The sequence below is a fragment of the Equus caballus genome, chromosome 4 (assembly GCF_041296265.1).
Source record: "Equus caballus isolate H_3958 breed thoroughbred chromosome 4, TB-T2T, whole genome shotgun sequence".
Taxonomy (NCBI): Eukaryota; Metazoa; Chordata; class Mammalia; order Perissodactyla; family Equidae; genus Equus; species Equus caballus.
In genome coordinates, this window is record NC_091687.1 from 52,551,407 (window position 1) to 52,564,174 (window position 12,768).

The 12,768-nt window shown below is 34.3% G+C and overlaps 1 protein-coding gene across 1 annotated transcript in view; it reads left to right on the forward strand.

Annotated features, from left to right (window-relative positions):
* The window catches only part of LOC138923694 (collagen alpha-1(I) chain-like), a 221,156-nt gene that overhangs the window by 63,442 nt on the left and 144,946 nt on the right, over positions 1-12,768 (forward strand). The gene's annotated exons all lie outside the window — the stretch shown is intronic.

Sequence of the window (12,768 nt, forward strand, 5' to 3'; positions counted from 1 at the left end):
ATAACTCAGGATTTCTTGCTGTAGTGCAGTAGTTGGTATTAGACCAAACCTCCCACTGAGATCAACTATTAAAGCAGAATAAAATGAAACAAAATAAAGCAAAAAAGAACAACTACCTAAAATTATTCTCCAATAACTAAGGCAAGAAGGAATTGAGAAATCAAATTCCTGAAGAGAAAGTAAGTGCATTGAAATGAGCCCTACATTTGTCTTCACCTTTTCACCTGGGCTGCCAGTTCCTAGCTGTGAATGTAGACACTGATCACAAAGCAGCAGCCTAGAAACTGCAGGAAGACAAAAAATTGGGCTTCAAGATTACCAGAAAAGCCATAATTTGAGGGGGCCAAAATCAGGGGACTTCAGAGACATAACTCTGATAGTCTACGTATAATTTCTACTCTAAGCATTCACTGACTCGGAAACATGGAGAAACGCTGAGATTCTGCTCAGAAGCTAAATAGTTTACCAGGGATTTTGAAAATCTCACAGTGTTAGAAAGACAAAAAGCAGTGTTCAGATCCCCCAAATAAGAACAGTTCCATTTAAACACGTAAGCTTTTTTTTACATTGAGATTCTTGCAAACATTGCATATGAGGAATAAGAACAAACTAAAAAGAGGCCAGTTTTCCCTGAATGATAATGTTCTGCCTGTACTTAGATGTGTGTTGGAAAACAAATACACTGAATCCTCTTTGGAGGAAGATATCTGGAGCTTCTATGATTTTTTTCTACATACTGTCCAGCATTCAATAAAAACTTATAAAATATGTCAAAAAGACCCCAAATAACCAAAAACAAAGAGAAAACAAATAGGTACAGACATGCAGCTTATTTAAAATTTGGAGACAAACATAAATTTTTAAATAACTGAGATTAATATATTTAATAAAATAGATGATAATTTGAAAAACTTCACCAAATAACATTGTTTTAAAAAGGAATCAAATATACAGCTTAGATAATTGAAATTAAATTAAAAGATGAGTTTAATGGCATCTTAGCAACTGCAAGATACAGGATTAGTGATTGGGCTATAGATTAGTAGAAAATAATTCATAATGTAGCATAAATAAGAGGATGGAAAATAGACCAATCTAAGAAATATATAGATAAACTATTATAATTAATTAAAATTTAGCAATGTTGCTGATTATAAGGTCTATATGGATTAGATTTATATATTAGCTACAAACATTTTTAAAAGTTGAAAGATAAATCAATTTACAATAGTTTAAATTTACCAAATACTTAGGAATTAATCTAATAAAAATTGCAATACCTCTATACAAAAATGTACTAAACATTACAAGAGAAATCAAAGAAAACCTAAATGAATGGAGGAAAACATTGTGGTCAGAGATTGGAGGATTAAATATTCTTAAAATGCCAATTCTCTCTATTTTTATTTATAGTTTCAATACAGTTTTAAAGTCCCAACTTTCTGTGTCAATATTCTTCCACGTTATATGTGTGTCACCACCACAGCTTGGCTGATGAGTGGTATAGGTCTGTGCCTGGGATCCAAACCTGTGAACCCAGGCTGCCAAAGTGGAATGTGCCAAACCTAACCACTGCACCACAGGGCCGGCACCTTCAATTTTTTTTAACTAACAGGCTGACTCTAAATTTATATGAGAATGCTAAGGGCCAAGAATAATCATGACAATCTTAAGAAAGAACAAATTTGGTTTGTATCACCAGATATCAAGGTTTTTATGAAACTATTATAAGGAAAGAATATGAGATATTGGTATGTGAACAATTTGACCAAAGGAAAAGAATATGGAGTCCAGAAGCAGACTCATTTATATATATTCACCTGATTTACAACAAGATTGCCGCTAAAATTTAGTAAGGATAGGATTATCTCTTCAGTAAATAGTACTGAGTCAATTGAATTTTTTATGGAAAAAGTGGTAATTTATTCCTACCTCACACCTCATTTACAGAATTCAGTCCCAATAAATTATAGACCTTAAAGTAAAATGTAAAAAACGTAAGGTCCTACAAGGTCAAAGAATATCAACACGTCCATTTGGTAAAAAATATTTTTTAGAATCTTTCTAAAAATTATTTTTTAAATCATAAAACACTATCCAGAAAGAAAAGGATGAGTAAATTGGACTTTATTAGAATTAAAAAAAATTCTGTTGATTGAAAACACACCATTAAAAGAGTGAAAAGGCAAGCCATACAGTTTAAGATGACATTAGGAACACATATATTTGGCAAAAGACATGTATCCATAATATATGAAAAATGCCTAAAAAAAGTATAGGGAAAAGACAGCCCATTTGATTTTAATGGCCAAAGACTTGAACAGGAATTTTGAACAAGAGGATTTCCAGATGTCTGATAAATATACGTAAAGGTGCTCAAACTTATTAATGATCAGAGAAATGCAAATTAAAATCACAGTAAGACAATACTAAGTGTTGGTGAGCCTATAGGACCTTGAACTCCTGTACATTAGTAGTGGGAATATAAATTCTTCTATTTTGGGAAACTGACAGTATCTATAAAGCTTAGTGTATGCATACCTTATGACCCAACAATTCCACTCCTAGCTATGTAATCAAGAGAAACACATGCCATGTTACACCAAGAGACAGATGTGAGAACATTCACAGCAGCGTTAGTCACAATAGAAAACTGGATACGATTCTCTAGCAACAGTAATTTTTGTACATTTGTGTGATGAGATGATATAGAAGAATAATAAAGAAAAAAACCTACTGCTATATGCAGCAATTAGATGAGTCTCGCTGATAGATGAGCCAAAGAAGCCAGACACCAAAGAATACATATATAATATAACCCCATTTAGTTAAAGTTCAAAACTGGCAAAATGAATCTAGTTGATAGAAGTGAGGATATTGGTTAACATTTGGGGGCATTTTAACCGGTAGGCTTTTAGGAGGAAGGCTTTTTGGATGTTCTGTATCTTCTCTTTTTTCATTTGGTTGTTAGTTACACAAGTATGTTCCCTTTACAAAAATTCATTGAGCTATACATTTCACATGTGTTTACTTTACGGTACGCCAGTTATATTTCAATAAAAAAGTAAAATATCTATATGCATAATATAAATAAATTTTATACATTTTTATTATACATAAATCTAAACCATTCCCTTCTTGGTCAATGTTCTGCCATCACTCCAAACTAAACTGTATAAGGTCATCCTGTCTTCAGTTTCAGCCACCTACTCACATCTCTCTCTCTCCCCTTCTTTGATCCTCACAGGTCATAAAAGCCTGAAAAAATGAGTTTACTTCTTGGGCTGCTGTTTTTACATATGTAAAATATAAAGATTGGGTTACATTACTTCAAACTTTCTTTCCTTTTATTGACCCTTCCTTCATACCACTGCCACTCCAGTCTTTCTCACATATAGCTTTCATTACTCCACTGAACAGAGTCTGACAACATCTTCTTCAATAAATTTAAAATTTTCCACTTGGTTTTGAAGACAAAAACTATTCTGCCTGTCCAATCTTATGTCTTACAGCTCCCAAGAACATCCCTCTCTCCTATCTCATTGGTTCAGAATGCTCAATGCCCTGAGATTCCTACGTATTAAATTCTGTTAGGTCTTTTTCTTCCTCTCTCTTTGATATCTGCTAGCTGTTCGAGTCCACACTCAAGCCTTCCTTCACCTTACTCCTCTAGCCCTCATTGATGTGCCTATTTTCAAGTACTTTGCAGATAGAATGGTGTAATCTTATGCTGTCATACATATGCCTTATACGTGACCATTATATCCTCCCAAGGGGGTATCAGCTCTTCAAGGAGAGGAAATATGGGTTTGCATTCCGTACCACTAATTTAACGTGTGCACTCTCTGAGAAGAAGCAGTTTTTCCCAGTTTTACTGAGATACAACTGACATACAACACTGTGTAAGTTTAGAGTGTACAGCATAATGATTTAACTTACACATATCATGAAAATGGTTAGCATAATGTTTAGTTAATATCCATCACCTCATATAGATACAAAAAAACCCCAAACAAAACAAAACAAAATGTATATAGTTTTTTCCTTGTGATGAGAACTCATAGGATCTACTCTCTTAACAACTTTCATATATATCAGACAGCAGTGTTAACTATAGTCACCATGTTGTATGTTACATCCCTAGTAGCTATTTATCTTATAACTGGAAGTTTGTGCCTTTTGAGCACATTCATCCAGTTTCCCCTTCCCCATCTTTTTATCTGTTTGTGATTCTTCTACTCTAATACACTGTCAGATTCTGGAGGCCAGGCTTCAAATTGCATTCTTCTTTATTTTCTTACAAATTGAGCCTAACGTCCTACACAAAGAAAACCTTCAATATATACTTATTAACTGACTTTTACTGAATCTTTCAAAGAAACAGGCCATATAATATTAGAAACTAACACCACAGAAGTTTCCTTTACTCAAACCCTCTACTCTGTCACACTCTGCATAGGATTCTAACTACTTATCATGTGCTGCCGGGCCCTGTGGGAGCTAGCCCTTGCCTAACCTCCTGGCTTTCTATCCCTAACCATCCCCCCTCCTCCTCTTAGTGGTTAGTCTTCTTTTCCCTCTGCCTGTAATGCTCTTCCCTCAGGTCTTCACACTACCTAATTTTTCACATTCTTCAAATATTCCCTCCTTAGAGAGGTCATTATCCATCTTATCACTCCATATCCAATATTACCTTTTCTTTTTCTTTGTTACTTCACCTATACTTAACCCAAATATAAAACACTTAAACGTAGAGACTTTGAGTTTCTTATTTTTGGTGTATATTCAAGCCTTGCACATGTAATATGTTCAATAAATATATATAGAAATAAACAAATGGAGTAAACATTTACAATGACAATTGAAAAAATTCTAATTCAAAGCGTAGGTTCAGAGCGAATTAAAGCTGAAGATCCTGAAGGAAAGAGTAATATATCAACCATATGGGAAGAAGACAATCTCAGTATCTGTGAGTATAATTAATAATAATAGAGTGAATGTGACTTGTGGACAAATTGTTCTTATAAAATGATAGGGTAAGTGAAAGTGTTTTAAAACTTCTGAATTCAGCCTAAGTTGAATATTGAGCTATATAGTAAATGATGAATGAAGTTGATTGTCTATATCTAATCTTATTATAAAGAGCATCTAGAGGCCAGATGACTTTAGAATCACGTCATAGACAACTCTTTAATTCTCTAATTTAGGTGGAGACAGGGATCATTATACCATTTAACTGACTTTAAAAGTTGAGGCAGTAAAAACAAATGGCCTGTCTAATATTTCAACATTAGTTTTAGCATCATGTTGAATTTCAGTTCATAGCCACATGTTTGTTCCTGCATTTACTACATAATTTGTCACATAATTTATATTATGAACATAAATTTCAATGTAGTGAGAGAAGCATCACACTCTGCACTTTACAATAGATTTCTCTTCTGTAATCATCCAATTATGGGTAACCAGAAAGGCAATGAATACAGGAATAAGTATTAAATGTGGACATATTCCCCATTAATTTATTCAAAAAGTGTTGTCAGGAGTTGGTTCAGGTTCAAGAGTGGGCTGACTTATGGAAAGACGTGAATTCAAGCCCAAATTAGAATCTTAAAGGAATTATAGTGGGTTTGTGGTGGCAAAGTTGTAGCACATACCAATTAGATGACTCTTGACAAATCACATAGAAGCAGTTTATAAAAATTAAATCTAGACAGAAATAATATTAGTGATATATAATCATTTTTCCTCTTGTGTGATACTTCCCATAGATTTATCCCTTTACTTTCATTTATTTTTTATTCATAGATATCCAAAATTCCCCTCTCCCCACCCCCAAGAAAGTTCCAGTCTCAAAGTTGTTAAAGTAAAAACAATTGTTGTTAAAATGGAAAATAGAAGCAATTTTTATCATGGGCCTACCACAGTTTGGCTCAGGTCTTCCAGTCTCTGCTCTAGTGAGAATGAAGCCAGACCACACACTGAGGCTGAATTACAACACTTCAAAAAGAAGAAAAACACTAATGGAAAAAATCAAATGGGTTTCCAAATAGGAGGTGGTAGACAGTGCAGAAACCTCTTAGAACAGCTCTTACTACAGCTAAACTCTGAATCCAAGGCCTCAACACTCAATCATGAGCTTGCATTCCCATTTCACTGTGACTGTAGGACAGGAAATGTCCATGCAACTACATGTTGTACTAGAGTCTATCAGCTTGAATGGAAATGCAGTTTTAGAGCCTTTTACCCCAGTCCCTACTTTTTGCAAACTCATCCTATCATTTACAAAAATAAAAATGAAAGGTGCATGGGATATTTTGTTCTGTAAAATTATTTCAGCAAGTGAATGAATAAATTAGGGGGTGAATAATTGGAAGGAAGACTTTAAATTGATAGTGACAGAGAAAACTAACTTCTACAATCTTGGGCACACAGGCAGCTTCCTAAGTCCTCAAATCCAAGTAAGTGTTGATAAATCAAATTGTAGGAAGAGGAGGGGTGAAGATGAGTGTTAGGGAAAACTCAGAAAAGGTAATTGATTCCTTCTGGAATGTTCCCCATCTCTTATCTCCAGCCTAGTCACTTAGGATACAGTAGCCAGCAGAAGAAAATACTGCCCCTTCCTTCAGAAAGACAAATATAAATTTAAAAAGAGCCACACAGATGCAAAATTAGAACTGCTGTGAGTGCTAGAAAAGAGAGATACATGTTAATATGAGAGCATATAAAATGTATGACTTGACTAGGGATTCAGAGAAGGCTTTTCTGAAGAACTATGACAGAGCTGACCTATACTGTAGGCACATCAATCTCAGAATCACGAGGAAGTTCATATCCTGAACACAGCCAGTCTGAGAAGGGCTTCCCAACATTATAACTTGGTTAGACCTGGGAAGGTTAGGGTCATTTGGCCAGACATATATGTTTCCATGGCTCTTTCACAAATATTATGCAAACTTCTGAAAATCTGGACCTAACTTAGCATTTAAGGAGTCCTTTGGGGAAGAGTACAAATAGGAGCTGAGGAGATGCTATAAATCTAAATCAAAAAAATAAATAAATAAAAGGGAAAAAATAGAGGAAAGAAGCAATAGGGAAGAAAATGAACATTTTTAAGCAGCAAGTAGAAACTAGGTGTTGGGTATAAGTTATTTCATTCAATCTCCCCCAAATACTATGGGCATTTAGTGTAATTATCCCCATTTTATACGTGTGGAAACTGAGGCTTCCAAGAGTTAAGTAATTTAGTGACTATGAAAAATCAGGTAATAGATATGCTGGGATTTGAACACAGGACTCTTGCTTCAGAACCATGCTCTTGTTTTTTCCATGCACAGTGCTTCTTCTCTAGAGAAATCTCACTAGGCCTTAGGAGTAGATTAGATGTGTCATTCTAAACTCTATGTTTAACCCTATTTAAATAAAGGGAAATGCTCCTGAGAACTCAACCCAATTGCCTTATCCCAAGAGAGAAATCCCAGAGATTTGCCTTAACTCTGTGTGTCTTTGATAACTATTGTTTCTGTCAACCTAGTCATGCCCTGACCTTTCTCTTGTGAAAGTAGATTGTGCCCTCCCCTAACTATGGAGATAGACCTATAACCCAGGCTGGAATAATAACACTTTCCTATCCTCCAGCTATTTTATATGGAAATGGCCTAGAATAACCAAAATAACTTTTGAAAACAATGATATAGTTGAAGGACTAACACTTGATTTCAAGACTTACTAGAAAGCTATAGTAAACAAGACAGTGTGGTACTGGCATCAAAATAGACAGACCAATTAAATATAATACAGTCCAGAAATAGAACCACACATATATGATAATTGATTTTTAGAAAAAGTGCAAAACAATTCAATGGAAAAAGTAAACGCAAATGGTGTTAGAATAATTGGCTGTAATTATGCAAAATGTAAACTTCAATCCATACCCCACATCATATATATAAATGAATTCAATATGGGTCCTAAAACTAAATGGGAACCTAAAAACATAAAACTTTGAGAACAAAACATAGGAGAAAAGCTTTATGACATTGGATTAGGCAAATATTTCTTAGATATGGCACTATTGCAGGAGGTCGATAATGCTATTTCATTATGATTTTAATTTTCATTTCCTTATTGGCATGATGTTAAGTATCTTTTGTCATTTTTATATCTTCAGAGAAATGTCTTTTCAAATTTTCAGCCCATTTTTAAAATTTTATTTTGTCTTATTGAATTGTGTGTTCTTTACGTATTCCAGATACAAGACATTTATCAATTGTTTTGCAAATATTTTTCTCAGTTTGTGGCTTATCTTTTCATTTATAAAAAGTAATTTCCTTCTAAAAGTTTTTAATTTGATGAAGTTTATTTTGTGTTTTTTTAATAGATTAACTTTATATATTTTAAAAAATCTCTGCTTACCTGAGGTTACGATGATTTACACTGTTTTGTTCCACTAGTTATATAGCTTTCACTCTTACATTTAGGTCTCTAATCTTCTTGAAACGTAGGGTAAAGGTTCAGGGTCACATTTTTCTGTATGAACATTCAGTTCTTCCATCATCTGTTGTTGAAAAATCTGTCCTTCACCCATTGACTTATCTTGACACCTTTGACAAAAAATCAATTGTTCGTATATGCATTTCTAGACTCCATATTCTCTTTCACTGATCTATTTACACATCCTTAATACCAATATCACAATGTCTGGATTATTCTAGCTTTATTAAGTTTTGAATTCTGGTAGTGTGTTAACTGTAGCTTTTACACCTACTTCAAAATTAATTAGCATATTCTATGCCCTTTGAATTTCCATATAAGTTTTAGAGTCAACTTGTACATTTCTAAAGAAAAGGCTCTCCCTTTGTACAGCTTCCTTTTCTTTCTTATTCTGACTCACAGATTCCAGCTACCTTGGCTTCCCCAAATCCTGATGTCTGTCTTTTTAAATCTGCAAATCCACGAGGCCACCAGGCTCCATTTAGGCTCATCCTTCCTACCCTGCGGCCTGGAAATTGCTTCTAGGAAGTACACTGGAGTATTTATGGGGCTGACCTTGTTTGTTTCCCTTTTCTCAGGGATCCCAGGCCTCTGCTGCCTTTTGTTGAATGTCTGGAAACAATTGTTACAAATATTTTGTCCACTTCTCTGTTTAGGTTGAGAAGGCAATGCCTGTAGCAGTTAATCCTTCGTGGGCAGAAGCAGAATTCCTGTCAGTCATTTTAATTTTAGTTATTCTAGTGGATGTGTAATGTATCTTATTGTGATTTCAATGACTCATGATCTTGAACAACTTGTCGTGTGCTGTTGGTCTTTCACATATCTTTGTTTATGAAAAGTTTATCAAATATTTTGCTCATTTAAATGTGCTTGTCTCCTTGTTAAGTTATAGGAATTCTTATATATTCTAGAAATCAGTCCTTTGTCAGAAATATATATTGTGAATATTTTCTCCAAATCTTTATCTTTCTTAATCACGTCTTTTGAAAGACAGAAGTTTTTAATTCAATAAAATTCAATTATTGATTTTCTTCTTTTATGATCCATACTTTTTGAGTCCAAGAAATCTTTGCCTACCCCAATGTCACAAAGATTTTCTCCTATCTTATTTTTCTAGAGGTTTTATGGTTTTGACTTCTACAGTATATCTATGATCAATTTGAAATTAATTTTGCATGTATAGTATAGGGTAAGGGTTAAGGTATATATTTTTTCAAATGGATATCTAGTGGTACCTGCACCATTTGTTGGAAAGAAAATTTTTTCCCATTTAACTACCTTGACATATTTGTTAACATTAATTAACCATATATGTGTGTTTGTTTACTTTGGGGCACTATTTTTTCTTCCGTGATTTATATATTTGTTTATACTTGAAGATAGGTGGGTTAAGTCCTCCAGCTGTGTTCTTTTTCAAAATTGTTTTGGCTTGAAGAAAGGATCAAAAGTTTACAGGAACCTGAGGTCATGTCCAATGGTAAAGAAGGAAAAAATTGAGAAAAAACGGAAAGAATTATAGTGCTGAATTTTGACCCACAAAATAAAATAAATATTTATGTATCCATACTAATGTAAATAAACAATTTTTAAAAATGAATATATGAAGAGAAAGGACAGCTCCTCCATTCAGAGATTTCCAGATAATAATTATAGAAGGAATGAAGGAAATTCTAAGTTTTGCCATAAATGAGAGTTGAACTGCATTATCTATTGAGGTCATCATGTGGTATTCTTTTTAGGTTTGTGAATGTGCTGAATTAAATTGTTGATTATTAATTTTAAAAATCAATAAAAATTATATAATAAATATTTATGTATTGGTAAAATAGAAATATGTTAATATTATTTATAAATGTTTATTTATGTTGTTTAATAGTATAATAATAATTATATTAATGATATAAGGTTATATATATTCTTTTTTTTTTATTTTTTTTTTTTTTATTTTTTTTTTTATTAATGTTATCATAGATTACAACCTTGTGAGATTTCAGTTGTACATTTTTGTTAGTCATGTTGTGGGTACACCACTTCCCCCTCCGTACCCTCCCCCCACCCCCCCTTTTCCCTGGTAACCACCGATCAGATCTCCTTATCAATATGCTAATTTCCACCTATGAGTGGAGTCATATAGAGTTCGTCTTTCTCTGACTGACTTATTTCGCTTAACATAATGCCCTCGAGGTCCATCCACATTGTTGTGAATGGGCCAATTTCGTCTTTTTTTATGGCTGAGTAGTATTCCATTGTGTATATATACCACATCTTCTTTATCCAATCATCAGTTTCTGGGCATGTAGGCTGGTTCCACGTCTTGGCTATTGTAAATAATGCTGCGATGAACATAGGGGTGCAACGGACTCTTGAGATATCTGATATCAGGTTCTTAGGATAGATACCCAGTAATGGGATGGCTGGGTCATAGGGTATTTCTATTTTTAACTTTTTGAGAAATCTCCATACTGTTTTCCATAGTGGCTGTACCAGTTTGCATTCCCACCAACAGTGTATGAGGGTTCCTCTTTCTCCACAACCTCTCCAACATTTGTCGTTCTTGGTTTTGGATGTTTTTGCCAATCTAACGGGGGTAAGGTGATATCTTAGTGTAGTTTTGATTTGCATTTCCCTGATGATTAGCGATGATGAACATCTTTTCATGTGTCTATTGGCCATATTCATATCTTCTTTTGAGAAATGTCTGTTCATGTCCTCTGCCCATTTTTTGATCGGGTTGTTTGTTTTTTTGTTGTTAAGCAGTGTGAGTTCTTTGTATATTATGGAGATTAACCCTTTGTCGGATAAGTGGCTTGTAAATATTTTTTCCCAATTAGTGAGCTGTTTTTTTGTTTCAATCCTGTTTTCCCTTGCCTTGAAGAAGCTCTTTAGTCTGATGAAGTCCCATTTGTTTATTCTTTCTATTGTTTCCCTCAACTGAGGAGTTACAGTGTCCGAAAAGATTCTTTTGAAACTGATGTCAAAGAGTGTACTGCCTATATTCTCTTCCAAAAGACTTATTGTCTCAGGCCTAATCTTTAGGTCTTTGATCCATTTTGAGTTTATTTTGGTGTGTGGTGAAAAAGAATGGTCAATTTTCAATCTTTTGCATGTGGCTGTCCAGTTTTCCCAGCACCATTTGTTGAAGAGACTTTCTTTTCTCCATTGTAGGCCCTCTGCTCCTTTGTCGAAGATTAGCTGTCCATAGATGTGTGGTTTTATCTCTGGGCTTTCAATTCTGTTCCATTGATCTGTGGACCTGTTTTTGTACCAGTACCATGCTGTTTTGATCACTGTAGCTTTGTAGTATGTTTTGAAATCGGGGATTGTGATTCCGCCGGCTTTGTTTTTCTTGCTCAGGATTGCTTTAGCAATTCGCGGTCTTTTGTTGCCCCATATGAATTTTAGGATTGTTTGTTCAATTTCTGTGAAGAATGTTCTTGGGATTCTGATTGGGATAGCATTGAACCTGTATATTGCTTTAGGTAGTATGGACATTTTAACTATGTTTATTCTTCCAATCCATGTGCAAGGAATGTTTTTCCATCTCTTTATGTCATCGCCTATTTCTTTCAAGAAAGTCTTGTAGTTTTCATTGTATAGATCCTTCACTTCCTTGGTTAAGTTTATCCCAAGGTATTTTATTCTTTTCGTTGCGATTGTGAATGGGATAGAGTTCTTGAGTTCTTTTTCTGTTAGTTTATTGTTAGTGTATAGAAATGCTACTGATTTATGCACGTTAATTTTATACCCTGCTACTTTGCTGTAGTTGTTGATTATTTCTAATAGTTTTTCTGTGGATTCTTTGGGGTTTTCTATGTATAAGATCATGTCGTCTGCAAACAACGAGAGTTTTACTTCTTCGTTACCTATTTGGATTCCTTTTATTTCTTTTTCCTGCCGAATTGCTCTGGCCAGCACCTCCAGAACTATGTTGAATAGGAGTGGTGAAAGTGGGCACCCTTGTCTTGTTCCTGTCCTCAGAGGGATGGCTTTCAGCTTTTGTCCATTGAGTATGATGTTGGCTGTGGGTCTATCATATATGGCCTTTATTATGTTGAGGTACTTTCCTTCTATACCCATTTTACTGAGGGTTTTTATCATAAATGGGTGTTGGATCTTGTCGAATGCTTTCTCTGCATCTATTGAGATGATCATGTGGTTTTTGGTTTTCATTTTGTTGATGTAGTGTATCACGTTGATTGACTTGCGGATGTTGAACCATCCCTGTGTCCCTGGTATAAATCCCACTTGATCATGGTGTATAATCTTTTTGATGTA